General features: G+C 44.4%; 1 protein-coding gene across 6 annotated transcripts in view; it reads left to right on the top strand.

Annotated features, from left to right (window-relative positions):
* Prr5l (proline rich 5 like) overlaps window positions 1-25,733 on the top strand; it is a 170,593-nt gene that overhangs the window by 74,063 nt on the left and 70,797 nt on the right. Inside the window, exons 1-2 of one of the 6 annotated variants that reach the window (XM_076929329.1) lie at window positions 14,848-14,968; window positions 15,368-15,492. The exons of 2 other annotated variants lie outside the window; for them this stretch is intronic. The gene's annotated coding sequence lies outside the window, so the exon portion shown is untranslated. Of the gene's footprint in view, window positions 1-14,847; window positions 14,969-15,018; window positions 15,493-15,662; window positions 15,682-25,733 lie in introns of those variants that run through there. 3 more of the 6 variants (XM_076929332.1, XM_034495973.2, XM_076929331.1) reach the window with 3 other exon arrangements.

The raw sequence follows: 25,733 nt of genomic DNA, 5'->3' as shown, positions 1-25,733 counted from the left end.
CTCTGAGCCTCAGTTTATTCATTATGAAGTGAGGATAGTTGTAGAAACAACAGCGGCCTCAACATCATTTCCTGGTGCCAGAAGAATCAAGTGAGTGGATATTTGTAATGAGCTTTGAGCTCTGCATAGCACACATAATAAGAGGTTAACACAGGTCAAATTAATACGCTATATATGTTTAACCTTCCAAGTATGAGTGATACCTGCCTGAGTTCTTTATGTGAGTGTGCATGTGTTTGTGTGTGGCCATGAATGCACACATGTGCACATGCACATGATGACAGAGTTCAGTGATGGGTGTCTTTATTAATTGCTCCACTTTTTAACTTTATTTGTGGTTGTGGTTACGTACATGTGTTCATGTGGTGTATACACATGTGCATGCATGCAAGTGCATGTGTGTGTAGAAGCCAAAGAGTAACCTAAGTTGTCTTCTCAGTTCTTTCTCCACCTTACTCTTTTGAGACACAGCCCGGGGTTGCACTCCTCAGTCAGGCTGGATTTGTGGATATTCACTCAATACTGCTTTCTGTTCTTGCTGGGGTGGAAGCTTCCACTGCTTCCTTTGACCTTTGGCCCCTGCTGGCAACCAGTGACCTACTCCAGTCTTTTCTGCTTCCCCTTTTCCTTGGCCTTCTGTTAGAGTTTTGAAAGAGTGAGGCATTGATGTGAGAGATGAAACTAGAGCTGAAACTAATGCTCACCAGTGTGGCTAGAACAGGCTGGCCAGTGAGCGCCATGGGTCTGTCTGTCTCTGCTTCCCTGATGCTGGCACTACAGTTGGAGACCATAGCTTTTATCTGAGGGCTGAGGATTGGAACTCAAGCCCTCAAGCTTGCATGGCAAACATTTTACCTACTGAACCAGCTCTCCAGCCTGTGGCCTCTGTTTGTTGATTCTCTTGACATCTCTGAAGTTTGGGGTTAAATTGCATCATTCTCCACCTGGTCCCTCCACTGAGTTCGAGGCTAATGTAACTATTTTCCAAGACACACAGTTTTCTGGCCCATAAAGATGTACTTGTGTTTGTTTCTGGGGATAGCTGTGAGGAACGAACTCTGCAAAGTTCTTGATTGTGACACGTGTTAAGTGCTCAATAAATTTTAGCAATTGTCATTATCAAGCACAAAGAAAGGGGGTATCATATACACACATACACAATTTTAATTACGCAAGTTACAGTCTGGGCCTTTTGAAAGAAGAGATTCCTGTAGCCCAAGCTGGCCTCTGGCTCAATGTGATGCCCAGAATGAACATGAACTCCTGGTCCTCTGGCCTCCATCTCCATAGTGCTGGGATTATAGACTTATACCACCACATTTGGTGCAAACTAAAATCTGACCAGAGTTAATGCACTGAGTAGGTGAAACTAGCAAAGGGCTTTTGCTTTTGCTCATTACCACAAGTCCTGGCAGCTCGTTGAGGTGCCAAAGAGCTTAGTTGGTCTGTGTTGGAGGCCTGGTGCTTCTCACTAGAGGTGTGATGTTGGGCAAGCTGATGTGTGCAAACCATAGTTAGCTTCCTTCTTCTCTCCCTCTACCTTTCTTCCTAACTTTTTAAAAGTGATTTCACTGAGCACCTACCTCTGGCTCTCCTCCATTGGGCAGTTTCATGTTGTGTGCGTAGCACAAGCCTTGAGACTTCAGCAGTTACTGTGGAGGCACAGAGCAGGGTGGAGTGAGGTGGGGTGGGATGCTGAGCTGGGGCTGGCATCTAGTGTACATTCAGATGTCCTTAGATCACACCACAGTAGGACTTAGGCTTTCCCAGAAAGAAGCTGGTGGGTTCTTAGGAAGAGGTGCCTGAGCAGGCCAAGGGGCAAGATTGTTCAAGGTTACTCATTCTGCTTCTGCAGTGGAAAGTGAAGCAGGACTATTTTTTTTCCCTCTGTAAATTTCTGATACTATCAGCAGACTAGTCATCCAAGAAATTAAACCTCGGAAAGCAGGGGCTACCAAGTAGACTCAATTAAGATCTCTCCTTGATCTTGAAACCATCCTCAGCCCTTCACGAAGTACATTTGACTGACAGGATTCTTTTGTCTTGGACAACATTTCCCCAGCTCTGCTCTGCAGAGTGAAACTGTTAAGAGCGTTCCATGCAGAGAAATTAAATTGTTGAATGTTCCTTTTCTGAAGACTACCTCTGAGGTCTTAATATACTAATGCATACTGTATGCAGGATCTCTCTCTCTCTCTCTCTCTCTCTCTCTCTCTCTCTCTCTCCCTCTCCCTCCCCCCCACCCCTCGATCACTCTCATTCTTTCTCCCGCTTCCTCCCTCCCTCCCTCCTAGCTCTCTTATAATCTGGGCTGAGCTGCAACTTGCCATGTATACAAGGACGAACCTCTCCTACCTCCACCTTCCTGGTTCTGGGATTACAGAGGTACACCACCACACTGGGTTCATTCAGTGCTAGGGATTGAACCCAGGCTTCATATATGTTAGACAAGCACCTTACCAACTGAGTTACATTCAGCAGCTGTATTCAGGATTTCTGAGAATCATTTAAGTATCTTATTCCAGTAATAGTGGCAAAATCTTGCAGTATTGCCCTTTCTCAGAAACAGATGTCTAAGAGGGCTCTCTAGACTTCCTTGGTGAAAGGGTGTGAAATGCTGTTTCGGGTGGCCCGTGCAATCCCCAGGAGGAAACGTTGAGTGAGGAGCTGGTCTGGGTTCCTGCTGGGACAGAAGGACTACTCGATCATGTCAAGAATAAACAGAAAACTCTGTGTAGCAGCTGTGCACCCTGTCTGGCATGGCTTGCTTTGACTGGGCTGGATACTATAGCACACAAGGCAGACCCAGTTTGTTCTTGGGGACAACAACATGTTTGCTCTGATAGCTTTCATTTTCTGTTCCTCACAATTCCCCTCATTTTCCACAACAGCCCGAAGGGATGCATCCTGTGAGAACACTTCTTTTTCACAAGCAGTTCTAAACTACTTCTTCTGAATTTGCGTCTGAAAGATGACTGAAGTTGGGAGAGACTGAGCAACAGTAAATAAAATAAAAATAATGTAATTCATGACTATTTCTGATTCCAATAGTCTGGGAAAGCTTGTGAAAGGTCACAACCATTTTTTTTTTTTTTAAGTTTGAGGTGGTTTTCTGTGCAATGGGAGTAATAACAAAGCCAACATAGCCTGGGCTGCACAGAAAAACCTTCTCTCAAAAAAAAAAAAAACAAAAAAAAAAACCCAACAACAAAAACAAATAAACAACAAGCAAGCAAGCAAAAAAAGAAAGAAAAAAAGACAACTTATCAATGGAATTCTGGGCAAAGTCCTAAAAGACTTTACAGGTTCTATGTTCTTTAGTGATCTAGTTTCTATGCCAGTCTCTGGAGAACTTAATCCCATAATTGTACTTTGTATCAAATGAACCTAGCATACTAAATGGTGGCTATAGGGCAGTGTTTGGGACTTTGATCTTGAAGAAAGAGGCCTAAAAAGCTTTAATACTAAAGAAAGTAGGCCAGATTGCCTTCAGGGAGTATGTATGAGTGTGTGTGTGTGTGTGTGTGTCTGTCTGTCTGTCTGTCTGTCTGTGCGTGCGCGTGTGCGCGCACATGAATGTATATGAATGTAAAGGCCTGAAGTTCACGTTGCATATCTTCTTTAATCTCTATTTTGAGGCAAGGCCTCTTGGTGAGCCTGGAGCCCCTGATTCCTGCTAGTGTAGATAGCCATGTTACCATGAGGGTCACTTTTTTATCCCTCCAGAGTGCTGGGATTACAGAAGGGCCACTGAACATGCTTGGCTTTTATGTGGGTTTAGGGGATCCACAGCAAGAGCCTTATCCACTGAACCATCTCCCCAATCTTCTTAAGGGAGTTTTGATCAGGTTTCTGACTCACTTAGATGAAATCTTCTGGCCAGAATTCTACCTCAGGAGCCACAGAACTCCTTTCTCTCTTTTCTCTTTGCTTTCTTTCTCCTTTATGTTTCTCTTCCCTCCAAAACAGGTATGGGCAAACATGAACACGCTCTTGTTTGGTCCATCTGCTTTTGTCTGTAACTGATGCTCAGACCATTATCTTATGTCATTATTCATGTTATGGTTACGTGACTTCTGGAAGTGGGGAAGATATGAGTGTCTTGATTTAATTTGAAGATGACTGTTTTATGAGACAAGAACTTATTATGTACTAGCCTGGAACTCACTATGTAGACCAGGGTAGCCTCAAAGCCACAGAGATCCACCTGCCTCTGCCTCCCAAGTACTGGGATCGAAGGCATACACCACCACACCCAGCCTATACATATTTTTAGCTGACTTACTGAAGTCTCCTTAAACTTCATTATTATTCAGAAGCACAACATTTTGCTGCAGTTGTGAAGAAAAGCTAGAATAAACAGATGTTATACTAGACCATGAAAGAACTGTGATTATTAACCAACAGAAAAAAAGCATGGACAATAAGCTCAAAAAAGTTTTCTTATTTGGGACCAGTGATGTAGCTCAGATGGCAGATTGCTTAACTAGCAGATACAAAACCCTTCGTTTGATGATCCTTGGCATGCCCAAAACTGAAAATATCTGTAATGCCAGCGCTTAGGAGGTAAAGGCAGGAGATGAGGAGTCAGGGTCATCCTTGGCTACATAATGATTTGGAGACTCTGTCTCAAAATTCTTTTCTTACTTTTAATGTCATATCTAAGATTTACCTTTGCTCTTAAAAATATAATGCTGTGTGTCAAGCACCATTGTAAACACTTCACACATGTTTGATAAGCTTCACTGGGGCATCACTAAAACCCAAAGGAGAGCTATTGGTTACAACTGAGGCCTCAGTGGAGTTAGAACATTATAATTCTTGCTGAGAAAATGAGATGTGGTGGTGAGAGTTCAAGAGGGAGTCCACAGGAAGTACAAGGTCAAGGCTGACCATGAAAGTAACAGTGACTGTAGAGTGGAGGTCATTGGGAAACAAGGATCTGATCTGCCATGATCTCACAAAGGTTCTTGGTATGGATATTAAAATTATCAAGAAGTGTGACATGGGGCATTGGTAGGAGAGTGAGCAAGCCAGGTGTGAAAGCTTGGGGGAAAGATAGGGATGACCCTGGACTCAACAGTGACCACAGAAAGAAGAGACCGTGAACAGAATGGCCTGATGAGGATGTGCCCATTCTGAGGGAGAGATTGTGGTCTGGCAGCAACATGGGTAACAAGGAAAACAAACATTCTGACTTCCAGCCCAGCAGTTGGAGGGACACTGAACAGCAACCAATACTGTTCAGAGAATTTGTGGGGAAACAAGGAGCAGCCTGCGTTCCAATCAGGACTGTGATTCTCCAGGTGTTCCAAGACCCAACGTCATCCCCGGGACCGTGCCAAAGCTCCATGAGACAACACTACTTTCATAGAAAGCTTACGGATCACTTCTCAGCCTTTTGGCTAAGATCAAGTGTCAAAGCCTACAGTATTGTTTACCATCTTTACTGGATTTTTTTTTTCATAAGTGTGCTGCTATTCTGGAGGCAATGTATATGTGTCAATGCAAAAGGCTGGATGCAAAGCTGGGTGGTGGTGAAGCAAGCCTTTAGTCCTAGCACTCAGGAGGCAGAGGCAGGTGGATCTCTGAGCTCAAGGTCAGCTTGGCCTTCAAGTCAGTTCTAGGACAGCTAAGGCTAGACTGAATGCAGATATAGCAGAATCCTACTGTCCTCCATTAAACGGAATAGAAAAGAGTCTCACAGAGATGCCAGCAGTTTCTTCCTTCCCAGGATGTTATCATTCTGAACAATCTTATCTTTCACAAAATACATGGTGATTGTATTATATTAAACTTTTCATTTTAACTTGTAATTTTGAATATAGGAAGTATGGACAGATACTGGGCAAATAAAGTTCTTTAGGATCCTGAATCACTGTTTTAAATGATTAAAAGTATCCAGAGATCAAAATATTAAATGCTCCTAAGTTTGGGCATAAAGGTTGATAAAAAGCTGTAGTTTCAAGAGTTTTTCCTGGTGATGAACCATTGGACCCAGAGAACAGGGCAGAAGGCTCTTAAGAATAGAATGGGGCTGGAAAATGGGTCAGAAAAGGGGAGAGAGCCAATAAGTTGGTGATATCATTCAGGGAATCAAGAAACACTGATTTGACCGTATTGCTTGTGCAATAAAGGAGAAAGGGAGAAAGGCCATAAGAGGTAGAGTGGTCAAGAGATGCAAGGGTTGCAGGAGACAAGGGAAAGATCACATGATAAAATAGGTTTTGTTGAGGGCTGGTGGGGTCAACCAGGAGAGGTCAATCATTTTAAACCGTCTGTGGACTCAAGTTTCTGTTTTTGATGTAGTTGGTTGGTTGGTTGGTTTGTGACAAGACTATAGTAAAGGCTGGCCTGAAACTTAAAATCCTGCTATTGCTGTCTCACATGCCCTGGGGTTCAAAGCATGCACCACCACACCTAACAGTTTCATTTTTAAAATTGTTATTTAAACAAATTATTTATTTGTTCTCTCCCTCTCCCCCCTCACTTGCTCTCTCTCTCTCTCTCTCTCTCTCTCTCTCTCTCTCTCTCTCTCTCTCTCTCTGTGTGTGTGTGTGTGTGTGTGTGTGTGTCAGAAAATAATTCTCAGGCATTATTCCTGGGATCCAACTTAGATCACCACGCTCAGGGGCAAAGAAGGGCCTTAAACTGCTGAGCCATCTCACCAGTTCTACACACAGAATTTCAGTTTTAATTCTTTAAGATTAAAATATAAAAAGGTGTGTGTGTTTGTGTGTGTGGTGGGGGTTATTCATTTATACACATTATTTGTGTGTGTGTGTGTGTGTGTGTGTGTGTGTGTGTGTGTGTGTGTGTGTGTGTGTGAATGAAGGTATAAACACGCTATGGCACACATGTGAAGGTCAGGAGACAACCTTGGATGTCAGTCTCACCTTCTACCTTGTTTGAGACCAAGGCTCTTTCTTCATTTGCATTGATGAGTTTAATCAGGCAGGGTAGCTGGTCTGAGAGCTGGGATTCTTTATCTTTTATCTGCATGCAAGAGCACTGCAATTACAGATGTTTGTGCTTGGTCTCCAGCTTTTATGCAGTGCTTGGGTATTCAGACAGGGGCAAATATTTTAATCCGCTGAACCCTCTGCCCATCCTCTAGCTTGCATTAATTTATTATTATTATTGTTGTTGTTGTTAAAGATGTGCTTATTTTATTTTGCGTGTTTATTGTTGTGCCTGCATGTATGTTTGTGCATGTATGTTTGTGCTCTGGTGTCTGCAGAGGTCAGAAGAAGGTGTTGATCACATGGTACTTGAGATCCTGATCGTTGTGTGCCATCATGTGAATGTTGGAAACTGAACCTGGGTCCCCAGCAAGAACAACTGCTGAGCCATTTCTCCAGAACCACCAACTTGCATTCTTAAAAGGCAGCCTGGTTAGGATATCTCATCTTCTCTTGTGTTAGTGTCTACCTGCCATTTCCAGCCCCTGCTACAAATCATGGAACCATCCACCTTTATATTGGGGTCAGAAGTATGGTTGTTCTTAGCAAAAGTACCTTTAAAATGTCTTCTGTGATGGTTGAGGAAGATCTGTTTTGGATGAACTTTAGTATTTATTTGGAATGTTCCTCATTGGCCCAATCTTAATGGATAGCTGAGTGCTGACCTGTACTGTAACCCAGCATTTCCATGGAAAAACAAAACATTCTCTATGAGCACTTGCCTTTCCTCATCCACCCAGCACACCAGATGGTCCTGCATCACTAATGCTATGACAGACTCCAGGTCAGCAGTGTTCGATTCCTAGGCACCCTCATCAATTTCTTCCTTGGTTTACCTTAGCCACAGTCTAAAGGACACTGCTGACCACTCTGCTCTTTTTCTACTTCATCTTGTCATCTGGTGAGGTCTTCTGGGAACTGAACTCAGTCCTGCAGTAGTTGTCCCTACCTGCCAATTCTTATCTCTAGCTGGATGAGAATTTCCTTTAAAAATAATATTGCTTGGCATGGTGGCACAAACTTTTAATTCCAGCACTCAGGAGGCTCAGGCAGGGGGATTTCAGTAAGTTTGAGGTCAGCCTGGTCTATATAGCAAGTTCCAGGATAGCCAGGGCTACATTGACCTTGTCTTTGATAAATGAAATTTATAATCCTGATTTTATGTATGTGAATATTTATACACACACACACACACACACACACACACACACACACACACACACACTTGTTAGTGACTGGTGCCCAGGAAGGTCAAAAGAGGGCATCAGATTCCCTGGTGGGTGCCAAAAGGGTGTTGGGAACTGAACCCAGGTCTTCAATAAGAGCAGCCAATGTTCTTTACAGTCAAGTCATGTTTCTTAATTAGGGTTTCTATTGCTGAAACACCACGACCATGGCAACTTTTATAAAGGAAAGCATTTAATTGAGGCTGGTTTATAGTTTCAGAGGTTCAGTCCATTATTATCATAATAGGAAGCATGGTTGCTTGTAGGCAGACACGGTGCTGAAGGAGGAGCTTAGACTTCTACATCTTAATCCCCATGAAGCAGGAAAAGACTGAATCACACTTACTCCAGCAAGGCCACACCTTCTAATAGTGCCACTCCCTATGAACCTAAGGGGACCATATTTATTGACACCACTACAAGCTATGTCTCCACCCCAATGAGATCTTTCTAATGAAGAAATAAGGTTGTGTTACAGGGTGCTGGAGAAATGGCTCAGCAACTAAGAGGATAGACTGTTCATGTTGGATGTCCAACCTGCTTTTCATCTGTAATATCTACTTTTTCAAAGTATTCTCAGATTTAATTAATCACCAGGTGCCTTAGACATGGACTTCCCTCAATACCAAAAAAAAAAAAAAAAAAAAAGAAGTTAAAAACTAACGAAGAAATTTTCTGTTGCTGTTAAGAAAAGGATAGAAGGGAATTTTCATTGTTTGTATCATTTAAACCTTCCCTGCTTCTCCCTCAAACACGCTTCAAGGTGCTGAGTTCTCTGTTGGCTGCTGGCAGGATGGAGAAGAGTCTGTGTGCTTCCCTCTGTACCAAAGGTTGCTGATTTTATACCTTGTAATCAAGTCAGATGCACATTTCTCAAAGGGTCCTGCTTTTATGACTGGTGAATGCTGAGGATGTCTCCATGTTTATAGGAGTTCTATAGCCAGGTTGGTACTTAACATGAATAGCCACATTAACTTAGTTTATGACTGGAACTTTGAGACCTGATGATGGTGTTCCAGTGTGCACACGGCTCAGAGACCTACCTGTGTTCTCATAACCTCTTTGCCAAAGGATCGGGGAGTTTTAGAGTCTCCTTCCTCTATATAAAAAGGAATGCAGGGAGGCTGGGGAGTTTAGTTCATAAAGCACTTGTCTGAGGGATCAGAGTTCACGTAAAAAACTGGATTTGGGCAGTCAAATGTCAGTATGAAATGTCAGTACTGTGATACAAAAGACAGGAAAATCCATCCCTAAAGCTCACTGCCAGCCACCCCGGCTGAAGGGCTGAGCTAAAGGGTTCAGTGAGGGGAGTTTGAATGAAAATAGGCCCATAGGGAATGGCATTTATTTATTTGAATATTTTATTTATTTACATTTCAGATGTTATCCCCTTTTCCCATCCCCCCCCCCATAAGCCCCCATCCCATCCCTCCTCCTCCTTTTTGCTTTTATACCATTTTAATTACATGCAAGTATTAAGGTCAGTTCTAGATTGAGGAACTAATAATACAATAGATGCAAATAGTCAAGTAACAAGCAAGACAATAAACACAAATAGTCAAAGAACAAGCAAGGCAATAAAGTCCCGTGATTACTCCCATGATCACTATTTCTAAGGGCTTATCAGGATGACCAAAATATCTGAGCCTACTTCCCTGTCCTAGCCCAAAGTCATTTTCATGCTTGAAGTCTACTTCTTTGTTCTAACCTAAGATTTAGATTCCTGCCTGAATTTATTTCTTTGTTCTAGCCTAAGATTTAGATTACCGCCTGAAATTACTTCTTTGTTCTAGCCTAATGTCAGATCCTCCTGTCTGAAGCCCATTTCCTTGTCCTTGGTCAATGTCAGATTTCTGCCAAGCAGCCCCAAAAGCTCTCCACAAATCCCACTTTTTAATTTCATAAACAAGACCGAGCCTGTCTTAGGTTGTTCTAACAAGAATGCCTTCTGTACCAGTGTGGAATATGCATTATCAAAAGCAATGCACTTCTGTCTTAGGTTGGTAAGGCTCTGTGTAGAATCTTACCCATCCTTGGCTTGCCAGCCTGTTAAATTAATAACTCTTTCTGGTGGTCCATTTTCAGTTTCAAGTCATGTACTTTGGCTGCCAACATGTTGATGTTGTTAAAGACAAGCTTTCACATGATGGGCAGAAATAAAAGTTGGGAATGACACTTTTAAGAGGTGTAGCCTTGTTGGAAGAAGTGTATGTGTAATGGTTTGTATATGCTTGGCCCAGGGAGTGATACTATTAGGAGGTGTAGCCCTGTTGGAATAGGTGTGTCACTGTGCCTGTGGGCTATAAGACCCTCATTCTAGCTGCCTGGAAGTGAGTCTTCCACTAGCAGACTTCAAAAGAAGATGTAGAACTCTCAGCTCTGCCTGCACCATGCCTGCCTAGATTTTGTCATGCTCCCACCTTGATGATGATGGACTGAACCTGTAAGCCAGCCCCAATTAAATATTGTCCTTTATAAGACTTGCCTTGGTCATGGAGTCCGTTCACAGCAGTAAAATCCTAAGATAGTATGGCATTCTCTTCCTGCTGCCTTCAATCAAGCTTTCAAACTCTCAGCTACCTCTACAGCACCATGGTTGCCTGCACACTACCATGCTTCCCACCATGACCATAACAGATTAAATCTTTGAACTTAAACCAGCCCCAGTTAAATGTTTTCCTTGATAAGAATTGCCATGGTCATGGTGTCTCTTTACATCAATAAAACCCTAAGACAGTGAGAGACCCCCATCTCCAAAAACAGGGTGGATGGCCATTAAAGAAGATACCCAACATTGGCCTCTGGCCTTCACACCCACGTGCATATATGTGCATGGCTCCCTCAAGTACATACACACAAACACATACACAAAGGAGATGAAACACAGTTTGGGGAGGGTTGCTATGCCTTTTGTCACTGGAATACTTGCCTGACACAGTATGAGACATCAGGGACACTGAAGGTGGTGTGAACTGGAGGTCAGACTTACATTGCCTAAATTGGAGACACTATGTCACTCCTGTTGGCTAGGAAGTTCATAAGGCATTGAGTAGTTGAGTTCTGTCAGCTGGAGTGGTTCCTGCTATGGTTCAGAAGTGGAAGCAGTTAATAAAAGAGGAAGGGCCTACATTGACTTCACAGAAGCCCTGCTCTATTTCTTTCTCTCTTGTGGTCAAGTGACTCACTCGACTGGTCTGATTAGGGCTCGCCTGTGGTGGGAATGACTGATAGGGTTGGGTGGGCAGGAATTGCCATGAGAGTAAGAGAAAAGCAGAACAGCAGGCCCCTGGAACTGAAGGTAGTTTGGGTGCATAGGAGTCGCCCTGTAAAGACCTTTGCTTCTCCCTGCTCGATCCACCCCTTGTCAGTCTCCTCTGTAGCAACCTTTACCTCAGTAGTGCTCAAATGATGTCACTCCAAGTAAAATGTTGAAAACAATGGGCTCTCTTGCTGGGGGAAAATATTTGAAGCCCATGATACTCTGTTGCGTAATATCTGTGTGCTCAGAGCTCTGGTCCCTCCTGGCAGAGGCAGGCATCCCTTTCAAGCTACAGTGAGAGGTGGGGGTGGGGATTGGGGGAGGAGGATTGGTGAAGCAGGCCAGGAACCAGAGAAGCAGGGTGTGGCTAGGACTGTGGCAAATTGGAAACTGTGTGTCCTCTCCAAACAGCAGAGAAAAGCATTGCAGGGCTGGTCATGTGGTCCTGCAGGCCTACAGTAAGGCTCATACCACTGCTCCAAGGTCCTTCGTGGCAGGCTGAGAATCTCTGTTTTTAACATGGTTTTCTGATTCAAGAAAACGGAACAGCATTAAGTTCAAATAATATCCATCTAACTAGTCCAGCTGCAGACATGTGCTTTTACGTTTTTCTCATCATCCTTCCTTCCACCTTCTGCTCCCTCTCTTCCTACTTCTTTCTCTACTTCTAGTCCTAAAAATGGAATGTGGTTTACTCAATACATTTTGGGATAGAGTGTGCCAAAGGACAAATCTATGGCTTGACTTGGCAAGTCAGGGTCCCACTCTTAGTCATAAGATGGGCTGCCTAAGAGGTACCCTTTTTCCTGAAGCCTGGTTTGGGCCAAGTTCCATTTCAAAGACCGAGCATGACATGCTCTACATGGCCATGCTTAATAAAGAACTAGCAAGTCTTTTCTACCCCTGAGAGTGAATGTTTAAATAGCATGGTCCCTGTTGAATGCTCTTAAACAGGACTCTGTTTCTTGGTAAGAAGAGACAGTGCTTACTGGACAGTTTGGTTTGTTTGTTTTTTAATTTGCAAAGTAACAAGCATAGGAGACTGATATTTGAGAAGTCCTGATTTACGTTAAAGTACGGCTTCAGGTTTGAAGAAGATTCTGTTTACAACACTAAATTGGATGCGGTAGTGTTAACCTATAATCTCAGAACTCCGGAGGTAGAGGAAGGGGAATCTGGCGGCCAAGGTCATCCTGGGCTAAGGGAGTTGGATGCCAGCCTGGACTTTTAGAGCCTTATCTCAACAAGCAAGCAAGCAAGCAAGCAAGCAAGCAAGCAAGCAAGCAAGCAAGCAAACAAACAAACAAATCAAATCAAATCAGCAAAACTTTAAGTTAAAGCCTCTTTAAAGTTTGCTCCCGAGGTTTGGATACTTTTCCCTGGCCCCTCCCTTTCTTCTTCACTGAGATACTTCCCTGGGAGGGTACATCTTCCACAGGGAAGAACGACTCCTCTCATCCTTAGACAGGTTGAGTAATTAATTTCTCCCTTATAGCACAGTGCCTTGCTCATCCTAGACAGTCAGCATGGAATGAATTTAGTCATGGATTTATTCCTAAAGTGTATACCATGGACATACTATGAGCCTGGCGCTGGTCTAGTGACTTGGACAAAATCAATCACTACACCAAGGGGATGGCTTTTAGATGGCTCTATGTGTAAGTAGGTGGGAGGGGAGAGTAAATGTAGGAAAATTAACTTATGTAACATGTAATAATATCACAAGGTAATGGGGTGCTAAAGGGAAAAGGGGGTGTAGTGAAGGGTGCTGGGAGGAAGGAATGAACTGCAACTTTATTTTATTTTGAGACAGAATTTCCTTGCACAGCCTAGGCTGACCTGGAACTTCAGATTTTCTGGCTACTGCATTCAAGTGCTGGTGTTTACCAGCAGACAGAATAAAGTGGATCTTCTTGAACAAAGAACTGTAGGGGAGGAGCCTAGGAAGGGAAAGGCCTGCACTTAAGGCTACCCTTTCCCTACTGCAGGGATAACAGCGATGACAGTCTTGTGAGTTCCTGTGAGCCTTTATGTGCTTCCTCAGTGTGAAACCTTATTAATGACCCCAGCCACCTATAGTATTTACTCTCTTTTCAAGTGACTAAACTGAGGCATAGCAACTCTTCAGGAATTGGATGATATCCTGAGGCTCGGGAGGAGGTGCTGTGTATACCCTGTCTTGGAGCTGTGGACTTTTTGGTGTCCTACTCCTTCTTCTCCTCCTCTTTCTTTCACTCCCTCCTTTTCTTTCTTTGGAGACAGGATCTCTCTTTGTAGTCTTGGCAGTCCTGAAACTTGAAATGTAGAGAGCAGGCTGACATTGAACTTGCAGCAACCCACTTCCCTGAGTGCTGGACTTAAAGGCCTGAGGCACCACTTCTTGATCACCACTGGGCTCCCCAGGCTTTCTGTGCCCTGAGCTGCACTGTGCACCCTCCCCAGTTACAGAAGGGGTTCTTAGGGTGAGATTTAAGGGCTTTCTGTAATCCTGGGTGTTCTTTTGAGAGACCTTTAGATTTCTCTAATATTCTTGGATAGGTGAGAGACTCAGAGGCTCACCTATACCCCATACCGACCACTTTAATATAAAAGTGTCATAGTGTTACACTGACAAAACCAAACGCAAATTATGCTTAGTTTTAACCAAAAAAGGGCAATGTGTCTTCTCCTTCATCAAATGTCACTGTGGTTTTAAAGTTTACCTGTTGATATGAGCTCAACCACAGGGTAAAATTAGGCAAGCAGGGAGTCCTGCAAACTGCTGCATTAAAAAAAAAAAGTTTTTTTTTTTTTTTTTTGAGACGACTCATATAACCTGGGATGAAATTGAACTCATTGTGTAGAGCGTGATGCCCTAAACTCTTGATCTTCCTCCCTCTACCTCCAAACTTCTACAGTGATTCTAAAACTTCCTAAGGCTGTGACCCTTTAATACAGATCCTCACGTTGTGCTGACACCCCACCGTAAAAATATTTTGTTGCTACTTTTTAACTGTAATTCTGATACTGTTATACATTGTGTATATATCTGATACACAAGATATCTAATATGTGACCCCCCAAGGGGTCTCCACCCACAGGTTAAATACCGCTGTGCTGGGATCCTGATTGCTCCCACCAGCTCAAATTCTTAGCACCTACCAAACAACAACAAATTTCCAAAATAACTTTACATTTTAAAAAAAATTTTTCGAGTTGGTTGGTTTTCTGTGGTTTCAATTCTGAAGATATGTCGTGTTCGGGGAAACCTTCGCTTGGAAACTGAACCCCAGATCCTTAAATTCGTTTTGCAATGCTAAGGAAGAGACGCAAACTAAGTGTGGAATCCGTTTGAGAGCTTTTCCTTAAAACGCATTCGCGCGTGCGCACCCCAAAGCAGCAACAAAAACTCAGCCTCAGAAATGCGCTGCAGAACTCCGGTCCCTTTTTATCTGGTCACACGAACACCTCTGGACTCCTGGAGGAGTTTCTTATTGTGGGCTTAGCAGTGGGAGACCAATCTCATCTTGGCTTAGAGAAAGGTAGTGCAGAGTTTCCTTGACTTGCAGCATCCTCCCCTGCTTTTTAGGACTGCGAGCTTGGATTTCCTGAAATTGTTGAAGTGAATTTAAGCGCAGGGTCTTCCCCCTCCCCTTGTTGTTGGAGAGGAGGCGTGGGATGAGGTGAAGTGAGGCGGGGGCGTTGGAGAGAAGCAACAACAGCGATGTGCACGGGACAGGAAAAGTGGGAGGAGGAGGGGGGAGGAGGAGAGAAGGCGGCCGTAAGTTGAGAGAGGAGGGAAACAGTCACTAGCCAGACTCTTGAGAGCTATGCCGGAGAGAAACCTGGGCAGGACGCGACCCAGCGGAGGGCAGAGCTGGGAGAGAACCTGGGGAGGGCGAGCGAGGCGAGAACCATCTGAATCGCTAGTTTCTCTCTAGCGAGAAAACTTTCCCTGGAACGCTGGAAACTTTTTCCTGAGCGCGCGGAGTCTGGGACGGAGGCGAGCGGCGGGAGTGCGCGGCTCGGCTCGGCTCGGGTGACTCACGCTGCGGACCCTAAGGGGGTGAGTGGGGAAGTCCCTGGAGGGCTTGGAGTCATCATTCTGCAACTCCGCAGGGTGGGAAAACAACTCGCCTGGCGTGATCTGGGGGTGGGAGTAAGGGCACCGGAACAGCGAGACTGAGGGGAGACTCCGCGTGGTTAAGGAACCTCCGCATCGGATGCTGTAGGCGGGGAGGTAGACTACCAAGAGGTGGGTAAAGGAAGGGGCAGGCCGACCTGAGCGCAGTGGGTCTCAGTGGGCGAGGAAACGCTGTGAACGGTTTGTGGGGGGCGGGGGTATCCTGCCGAGCGTGGGACCCATAGTAACCTAGGAGGCAGAAAAAGAATGCGTTTGTCTCATCCTCCCACGACTGGCGGGGCAGATCTACAGAGTCAAGGGTGCTCAGGGGGTACTCAGCCGAGAAACAGACCCTTTCAGCCATCCTCTTCTTTCTTGAGGAGGCGTGGTAGCCGAGGCAGTAGAGGGAGACCAGTTGGTCCGGTGTGCTGGGCCGGTCACTGTAGCTAGGGGACAGCCCACGGGAGACCTAGCTCCTGGTGGCTAGAAGCTTGGGACAGTTCACTGAGACTCCTTCGCCAGGCCCCCACGGTGTCCCCTTTCCGCTTCGACTTTCGCGCCCGCGGGGCGTTGGGCCGGGATTTCCTCTGGCACCTCGTGTAAGCACTGCGCGTTTTTGCGCACAGGGGGCGCTGTGGGGCCCGCGACTCAAGACTAGACTCAGCAGGGCTCGTGCCCTGGACCAGGTGTGCTTACGAAGGGTCCTTAAGGAATAGATTTTGGGGTGCTGCCCTCTTTTGGCAGTAGGGGTTTCCCCGATTCCTACCCGCACCCTGCCGGGGACCACATGCCACCGCCGCCTCTTCCTCCCCAGTGCCAGAAGCCCGCGTTTTGCTAGTCAGCAGTAAAGTGGAGAGTATTTATAGACGCCACTGCAATCCTGCGGTGTGCAAGGTTTCAATTACTGCACTGCGTCGCTACCCACAAGATGAGATGCTTACGCGCGGCGGCTCAACTACACGTCTGCTGCGGAGACCCGCGTGGAAAAAGGTCTCCAGGCATCCCTTCTTGGGTGGAGTTTTGGAATTCTTGCCCATGCAAATTCAGATAATGACCACAGCAGTCCTGGACAATCGCCTTCCATTCCATCAGTTTTCCTCAACCCCACACCTCTGCCAGCTTCCAGCATGGCATCAATCAGCCTTCAAGACTGCTCTTCTGACCGTTCGTTAGAAGTAATATTTTCCCCCACATACTTCAAAATGTCATTGCTAGTTCTGCTAAGATGCTTTGGTGGTTAGAAGGCGCTGTTCCTGATAACGGGAAGCTGCAAGTGAGTCAGGAGGGAAGTGATTTTAGCCACATTTTAAAATTAGTCCCTAATGAGATTTCTTATACACCTAACTTAGTTGGTCTGCCAGGTGGAACTGGAGCCAAGGAGGCCTCATTCCAGTACTGAGCTCCAGAGAGGACCATGGGACTGTGGAGAGTGGTTTCTGTAGCATGTTGCCTTCCGGAGATGAGAAGCAATGGTTGACCATGCTACAAAGTTGTCTTCTGGCTCCTCCACTTCCACCCCTTGATCTAATGTTTTAACCACACTTCTAGCAGCTGGAGCTATAAATGTGTAAAAGAAAGCTTAAATACAAGTAAGCCTGCTTATAGTAGGTCTAACCTGAGTAACCTGAGTCTAGCTGGTTTCTGAAGCCTTGAAGCTCAGTTCTTTCGGATCTGGAGGGGCTTGGGCATGTATTTATTTCAGTGGGTGTGCTTTTAGCAACATCTTTAAGGTTGAAAGATTCAGAAAAACCTGCTTCTGAAAACAGGAAGAAATTGCAAACATCTCTTCACACTTTATGATGACACTTTACACTGAGACTGGTAACATTTCCTGATCCACACCAAAATCTTGGTGGAGCACTACTGTGTGCCCACTGAGTAATCGAGCACACTGAAGCTTAGACAATGTAAGTAATCTGTTTTAGGCTACATGCACAGGGGATGGAGCCCAGGATAGATTGCAATAGATTGCCACTCTAGGTTTGGAGCTTGGAGTATCTTGGAGTACCTCCCTTTCTGTTGACTTTCTCAGACATTCACCAGATAATCGTATAGTTGATTACACATTTGTGTGTGTTACATCTGTATGCATATGTGAGTTTCGGTGTGTTGCGCGTGTGCGTGCCTGCATGCGTGCATGTTTGTGTGTGTGTGTGTGTGTGTGTGTGTGTGTGTGAGTGTGAGTGTGTGATGTGTTGAGTCCAGAAGTCAACGTCATCGTCTTCTGCAGTAGATTTTTAGTTTTGGAGTCAGGGGCTGTTGCGCCCACTCATCCAGCAAAGAAGACACAAACAACTGGATCCTTCTCAACAGCCTTTATTGTAGAAGCGCTCTTTTAGTTTTCAGGGAGAGACCTCGAATGCCCAGGTCGAACTGCTTATATACCCTGGGGGGGGGGGGAAGCACGTGGAGGTGCACGATTGGTCAGATTGCAGTACCTCATAGCATACCATATTTGTATACCCCGCCCGGGAGGGGGTGATTGATCAGGATTGTGGTACCCTATTGGTACCTCATTAGCATACCCCGTTTGGGAGGGGTTGCCGTTAAACTGAGTTGCGCATGGTGCACTGGTAGCTGGTACCAGAAGCCAAGGCCTGCGCCATTTTGGCCAGCCCAGTCGGGTCGGCGGCCTACAAGGGGCCATAGCCTGATTCTGCTAATTGGCTGGCCATTAAGTAGCTGGGATCTTTCTGTGCACACCTGCACCAGTGCTGGGATTCCAGCAGGTCTTCATGTCTAGCTTTTTACCTGAGACCTGGGAATTCAAACTCAGATCCTTATGCTTGTGAGGCAAAGACTTCACCATTGGAGGCGTTTCCACAGCCCATGTGTTGTGTTGGTGTGGCTGTTGTTTCCACATGTCCTAGAGCAGCACAATTACTGAAGAAGCTCCTTATCTTGTCATAGACTACCCTTGCAGTGACTACCTGAAAACCTCGTACTGATGGGCCTTACCTGAATGTTCCAACTTCAGCTTACTCATTAACTTCCTGTATGTTCAACACTTAATCCACTCATCTAGAGGAGGTGCAACTCAGCATGACCCTTGTGATCCTTCCATTCTGTACACATTTCTCTGTCCTAGTGATATGAATGTGTGTTCCTGTGACCTTGCTTTGATAATAGTCCTGTCCCAGGTAAAACAAATGCACAGTGTTTTCTAAATTGCAGATGTTTTCTCTTTAGTTCTTTTTTTTTTTTTTTTCAGAACCAGACCAGCATAGGATTGAACTAGCACGTGTGTCTCTGTGAATGCACACTTACAATGCCTGTCATAAAGGGCTTGGTCTGTAGAGATACCTGCCTCTATGCAGACTGTAAATGTGTTAGAGGCAATGCTTATAGTTGATGTTCATGTACTAACACAGCAGAATAAATCAGTACCTCTGTGGCTGAAATTTGAAGGAAAGATATTTTGTGTATCTTGTCTAGGATGCAGGGTGCAGAATCTGGAAACAGTGGTTACCTAGGAAGCAGAAGGCATTACTTTTATAAGGGAAGATTCCACACTGGAGTCAAAAAGAGGACCCGGGGACATAGATGACTCAAGACAATGACAAGCCATCAGAGACCAACTTGAGACAATGCACATGTTGGTGACTCCCAAGTTCTCAAGATGGTTCTAGTGGTTTACATGGCTGTTCCTGGGCCAGGAGTCAGTGTTCTAGCAGCATGGGGGCCCTGCAAGGGGAAAATGAAGGTCACAGGACTCAAAGGCCTGAGAGGATAGTTCCATGGAAGGAAAGGAATGTAGAGTGGATATAGAGAATGACTCTATATTGCCTTGGGAAGGTGTGGCCCTCAGTCACACAGCCAGCTGGATAAGACTTGGCGAATGTAATGGCTATTCCTGGTTGTCAACTTGACTATATCTAGAATGAACTACAATCTAGAATTGGAGAGCTCACCCGTGATTCAGATCTTGAGGCTGAAAGACATAAGTTTCTGACCTGGATCTTGGCATGGAAATCTTGAGCCATAGTGGCCATGAAAAGTTTAGACCCAAGCAAGGAGTACATGCCTTTAATCCCAGAAGACTGAGGCAAGGAGATCTCTGAGTCCAAGTCAGCCTGGGACAAAGCAAATCCCAGATCCAGGCAGTGGTGCTACACACTTTTAATCTGGGCCACACCTGCTGGAGGCTCACATAAGGACACTGGAAGAAGAAAGATTCACTCTTCTTCGCCTGCTTACACTTACTTGCCAGCACATCTGCTGGAATCTACTTCTACGGAAAACCAGCTGAAACAACTAGCCTTGTGGGACAGTAACTACTAGACTTCCCATTCACAGCTGCCCGTTGTTGGATTAGTTGAACTATAGACTGTTGAGTCATTACAGTTAATTCCCTCAATATAGAGAGATATTCCGTAATCTCTGTGATTCTAGAGGACCCATCAGTGAACGTGCTGATGTGGGTCTCAGGTGGGAGGGCAGTGGGAAGGTAAGCCCCCCACCTCCTCGGAGTGCCTTTAGTTATTCTGGGCCAGCTCATAGAACTGAGGGAGCCCTGGAGACCTGCTTCCATTTCAATTGGACTTGGCCCTTTGAGGTAACAGTCAGTCAGTCTCTCTTTAAATATTCTTTTCTTATGCTTAGCCAGTTTATAGCCTTTGTAGATCAATGCCTGGATTTCATTTTAGAGAAAGAGAAGGAAAAAGCCCAGAGGTTAGTGATTACCGAATTGGATTAATGTCTGTCTAGCAGAGTTTAAAGAAATACTGCTTGGTCTCTAATTACCATTAACTAAGAATTTAAACACTCTATTAAATTGAAGCAGGCTTTTAAAAAAACTGCAGTATTTTCAGCTGTAACATATTTTAGACTTTTAGACACTTTTATATAGTACATTTAAGTGCATAGACATATTCTCTATGTGATGTACGTCACTCCACCCAGGTCTTACATTTCCATAGTGGACCATGCATGACATCATTATAAACCGGCTTCCTTTAAAAAATCAGAAGTTCGTGGTGACGTTCAGCTACATTCTGAAGCTTCTGGAAAGCCCAGCTCACTGAGATACCTAAAGGGTGTTGGAGAGTGCTGAACTTTCCCGATTGATCTTCCTCTTTTGACTGTGGTCTATGGGAGGACTTGGTAAACACTAGCCCAACTGCTGCCCAGCATAATTATGTGTGCAATATACTCTGTGTGTAATTATGTGTTGCATGGAACTGCATATTTACTCATGTTTCTGTCTGTGCCCTCATGCTCCTTCCTCGGTTCTAAGGTGTCTGTAGCAGAATCTCACACACAAGTCAGGCTCAGGTTGAGCCATACTGTTTCTCACTTCTCTTCTTACTTTACAGAACTTTTTTCCAACCTTGCTGGTACTTTTTGACACTGGCTGAGTTCTTGGTTTTGTGGAGGGAGTTGGGTTGCTTAAACATTCAAGGGTTAAGGAAAGGACTGTGTTGGGCATCTTTGTTCAGAGCACTGGGATATGTGTCAGTTTAAGCAGAGCCTGGAATAATAGCTAAAGGTTTGTTTCTGTCTCCTTGCTGAGAACCAGGATGCAATCCTACCTCTGGTTCTGAAATATGTCTGTATTAGCTAGCTCTAAGCTGCCTCAGACCCTGTCACAACCTGCTCCCGACCTCAGCAGCATAACTCCTCAGGGTAAACCCTTTCATATTTGCTGTTGAATGCTACATAAATCCTTTGGAACTGACTCATCACCCTTTCCTGGATGTCTCTGGGAGACCAAGTAGACTTCTGCAGTCATTTAGAGAACTTTGAAGCATCAGACCTCTGTCTCTCTGCTCCCCTCATGGAGCCCTGAGGCTATTTTCTTTGTGATATCTGCAGGCAAAATTACTGGGTGGACTTGGTAATCCTGGTGTTTAAGAATATTAAAAAAAAAAAAACTAAAAACAACAACAACAAAAACTTTACCTACTAGAAAAACCCTCATGGCATGACCTTTTACACACACATACACACACACACACACACACACACACACACACACACACACACACACACACACTTGCCAAAGGTCAGTCTTGATGTAAAGTTGTTACCTTGCTTGTTGGGGAGACCACACAGGTTGGAGAACTGAGCTTGGGAATCTGATAGACGCTCTGCCTTGAGAGAACTCTGACCAGGGACAAGTATCTTATCAATTGTTCTGGACTTCACTTTTCCTGTCCGCAAACCTGTTAAACCAACCTATTACAGAGGGTCATCCAAGATGGCCAAGGATGAAGTTCAAAGTACACACAGATCTGATATGTGATGTGAACAAATGCCTATTCACTCTACAGAGGGAACCAATGACAGTCAAGTAATGATCTCTCCAAAGGTCAGCTTGGTGAACCAGTGAGTTTGTTAGGGTTACTTACTGCATGAAAGACTCAAAGACGGCTACATTCTCAAAAGCCCGCCCCAACATAGGAAACCTTGACGATCTCTTTGTGAGAGTCAGGCAGCTTGACAGGGTGGGCAGTCTCTTCTTCTTAGCAGTCTTTCTTGGTAATCTAAGTTTGTTGGAGTGGATGCTAATGACTTTCAGTAACTTACTAAGTCTTGGGAGTTGCTTTTTTCTTGCATCTTAGTGAGCTCTTCTTGATGGGATGTTTTAATATATAAGAAGTTAATACATGGCGGGGTTACAAGAAAATCCTATGAAACTACAATCTGTGGATCTGGTGGGGCTTCATAGGACCCTGGACTGATGCCTTCCTCTAGGATGTTGTCAGTCTTGTAGTACCTCATAACATAGTGTTTGTACCCAAACTCTGGGGCTTGAAGCAAGGTTTCTCCTCTTTGGCTCTACTGACATTTTGAGCTGTAGAGTTCTTGTGGTGCTGTGGGATGTGAGTGGTCTCTATCTACTAATTTCCCATGGTGTCCTCTGACCTGTCCCACACAGTGGTAACAATCCAAAGTATCTCCGTACATGCTTACAGCTACTTAGGGAAACAGGCAGCTGTAAGTTTGGTTTAAAATGTTGGCCTAGTCCCGTCTTACCAATGCTGGATGTATACCCAAGACATCAGTCAGAAACCAGGACCAAGCCTCAATGCTCATGTACCAGATTCCCCAGGAGAGAGTACAGGAATCTGCCTGCTCTGTCACCCTTTATTCATGGTGCTATTCATGGTTTTAGTTAGCTATAAGCAACCCTAGTATGAAAACATAAGCTGAGGAACTCCAAAAATAAACAATTCATGTTTGAAATCACACCCCCAATTCTGAGAAATATGAAGTCTTGCTGTTCCACCAGGTGCTGCTTAGGTGAATTATGCCTTTGTCCAGCATGCACCTTGTATGCACTATCCGCTGGTTAGTGACTTAGAACGTGTCAAAAATATATCAACTCCGCTGTTACAGTGTTCCAAGGCTGGTGCACAAGTAATTCTTATTTTACTTAATAATGCACACTAACTGCAAATCTTTAATACAATATGTTATTGTTCTGTTTTTATCAGTCTCTTTGTTCACTTTGTGATTCAATTATTATAGGTGTAAGTCAGTGTCTTGAGCTTGACAGAATCTAGAATCATCTGGGAGATGTGCATGCCTGTGAGGGATTTCCTTGATTGTATTAATTGAGGTGGAGAGATCTGCCCACTATAGGTGGCACCATTCCCTTGCCAGGATCCTAAGCTATATAAACAGAGGAAGGGAGATGATCAGTGGGTTCATCACTGTCTGTTCTTGCCTGTCATGTATCTCTGTAGACACAATGTAGTCAGCTGTATCAAGCTTCTGCTGCCTTGACATCCCCATCATGATGGGTTATACACTTTCTTAGAATAAACAGTTTCTTCCATAAGTTGATTTATCACAGCCACAGGAAATAGGTATGTGTGCCTAGAAAAAAAAAACATGGAATATATAAGGTCCAACCCTCTTTGTAGTTTGAGGCATCCATTGGGGTACTGAAATGCACCCCTTGTAAATGAGGCCGGCATCTGCATTCTCTAAAAGATGATGGAGACTATATTGTTCTCTTCTGGATGATACAGATGTTGGGATTGAGTTACGATGTTACAGCACTAGTATCACAGGGATGTTGCTGATTTGGGTTGTTGGGAGGATAACCTGAAATGGGGTTTTAGGTACTCCTGTGCAGTGCAGATGTGAGCAGGTGTGCTAATGCTCCTGGCCTCTGGAGTTCTATTCTGTTGCTTCAATTGCTGTCTTGCTGAATTTGTTTTACTTAGTACTGTGCATTTTCACTCAGGCCTAACTCGGCACCCTACACAGGATTTCTCTGCACCGTCCCTTTAAACTGTTGTGAACTGGGTACACTCTTCTCTATACACTCACAACACACTGGTCTCAGACTGCTGCTCTGTGGCCCAGACTTTTGCTTCAGATTTTTTTTTTTTTTTTTTTTTTTTGGCTTGCATAATGTTATAAAGAAAAAGATTTCCTTCCTTCCTTTCTTTCTTTTTTTTGTTTTTGTTTCTTTTTTTTTTAACTGTTAACATTCACACAAGGACTTTCCAGCTTTACTAGAAAGAGAGTGTGTAGTGATATACATTGTACCACACAGCATTTCGGAGGCAGGGCCAAGAGGAACATGAGTCCAGGGTCAGTCTAGACCACATATTGAGACCCTGTCTCACAAAAGCAGTGAGAAAGGGGCTGGAGGGTGTTCTTTATTTTGTTACAATCCTGTATGCCTCTTTAATCTTACCTGCATTCCTGACCTTGACCATTACTGAGTTTGTCCTTTGTGTGTGTATGGGGGTTTTATCCTTTTCATTAATCTGACTAATTATTGTCTTTTTTATTTTCTTCTTATTACTGTGCTCCATAGATGCCATCAGAGTGGGTGTAGGATGTGATAGTGTCATTCTGTCCTCATCTTACAGAGAAGCATTGTCTGCTTTTTATGCTTTTGAAGCTTTTACCCACGAGTCAGGCAGTTGTGGTGAGTGCTTTTAATTCCAGCAATTGGAAGGCAGAGGCAATTAGTTCTTTAAGTTCAGAGCCAGCCTGGTCTACAAGCACAGTGAGAGCCAGCCTGGTCTACAAGCACAGTGAGTTCCAAGACAACCAGGGCTATACAAAGAAACAAACAAAACAACAAACCAAAAGCAACAAAGCTCTTACCTACAAAAATTTGTTTTTCCTTTTCAAAGTTTTCCCACTCCTAGTTCCCATGCTCCAGGGTCATGGGCAAGAATGGGGAACCTGCAGTTTTCAGTTGCCCTTCGATAGATGGGTCATTTCTGAGTGCAATCTAGCATTCTGCCTCTGGTTGTTTGATCTGACCATCTTCAGCCGTAACCTTGGTGGCCTGCTACAATGATAGTACTATTTTTAGATGTTTCCTAAGAGACCTGGGCTCACTGTGGATAGTTTCTTTAGTTCTGCTTTATGTCCCAATGGCTTCCTCCACTTAGGTCTTGGCATACACTGGAGGACTTTGGCTTTCATGAAATGATTGCATTGAGACCACTCTGCTCCTTTGCCGAGGCACTCCCTGACCTATTAGCCGGGGGAGAAATCTGCGTTCTCTTCATTCTTTAAGGAAAAGCATTTTATCTCTGAGAGAGGACAGGCTTTTCAAGAAACAGCACATTTAACGAGGAGCATATTTCCCAGCACTTCAAAGTGCCTTTGACTGCCAGGCAGTAGTAGTTGACTGCTCCTTCGCCCGTCAGTGTTTTTTATATATATTATGTGTCAGAAATGTAATTTGCTCCATAATGGTGTGTCTCTGCTACTGCCTGTGTCTAGACTTTCTGGCTTACTGTGGGATAGACACTGCAGGATCACTGTGGGTGACATTCATGGGCCACACCCAAACCATGTGCATTCCAAGAAACTTGATGTTTAAGTGGAGGTGTCAAGGTGAGCAGAGAGAAGTGTGGTATTTCCCACAGTTTCACTTAACTTGCACCAAAGAAGGGTTTGGTTTTGTTGTTGTTGTTGTTTTTTTTTTTGTTTGTTTTTTGTTTTTGTTTTTTTTTTTGTAATTATACAGTAGGTTTCTGGTCCAAGTAGTAACGTCATATAGGTTAGTTTCATTTGTAGGTGAAAGTAAATTACCAGTGTCCTGAGTCCAGTACACAGTTAGTGAGCTCTCCTGAATCCAGGTCAACCCTTGAGCTTCTATTCTGTTTGCTCTGATGTGGAAAAGTATCCATATTTCGACTTGTAGATTCTCTGTTTGGTTCCTAGGGAGTGCTGAGAAAGTTGCACAGCTTTCCCATTGG

This window comes from Arvicanthis niloticus, chromosome 2 (assembly GCF_011762505.2).
Source record: "Arvicanthis niloticus isolate mArvNil1 chromosome 2, mArvNil1.pat.X, whole genome shotgun sequence".
Classification (NCBI taxonomy): domain Eukaryota; kingdom Metazoa; phylum Chordata; class Mammalia; order Rodentia; family Muridae; genus Arvicanthis; species Arvicanthis niloticus.
Note: the sequence above shows the minus strand (reverse complement) of the source record. Positions and strands in the feature narration are given on the sequence as shown.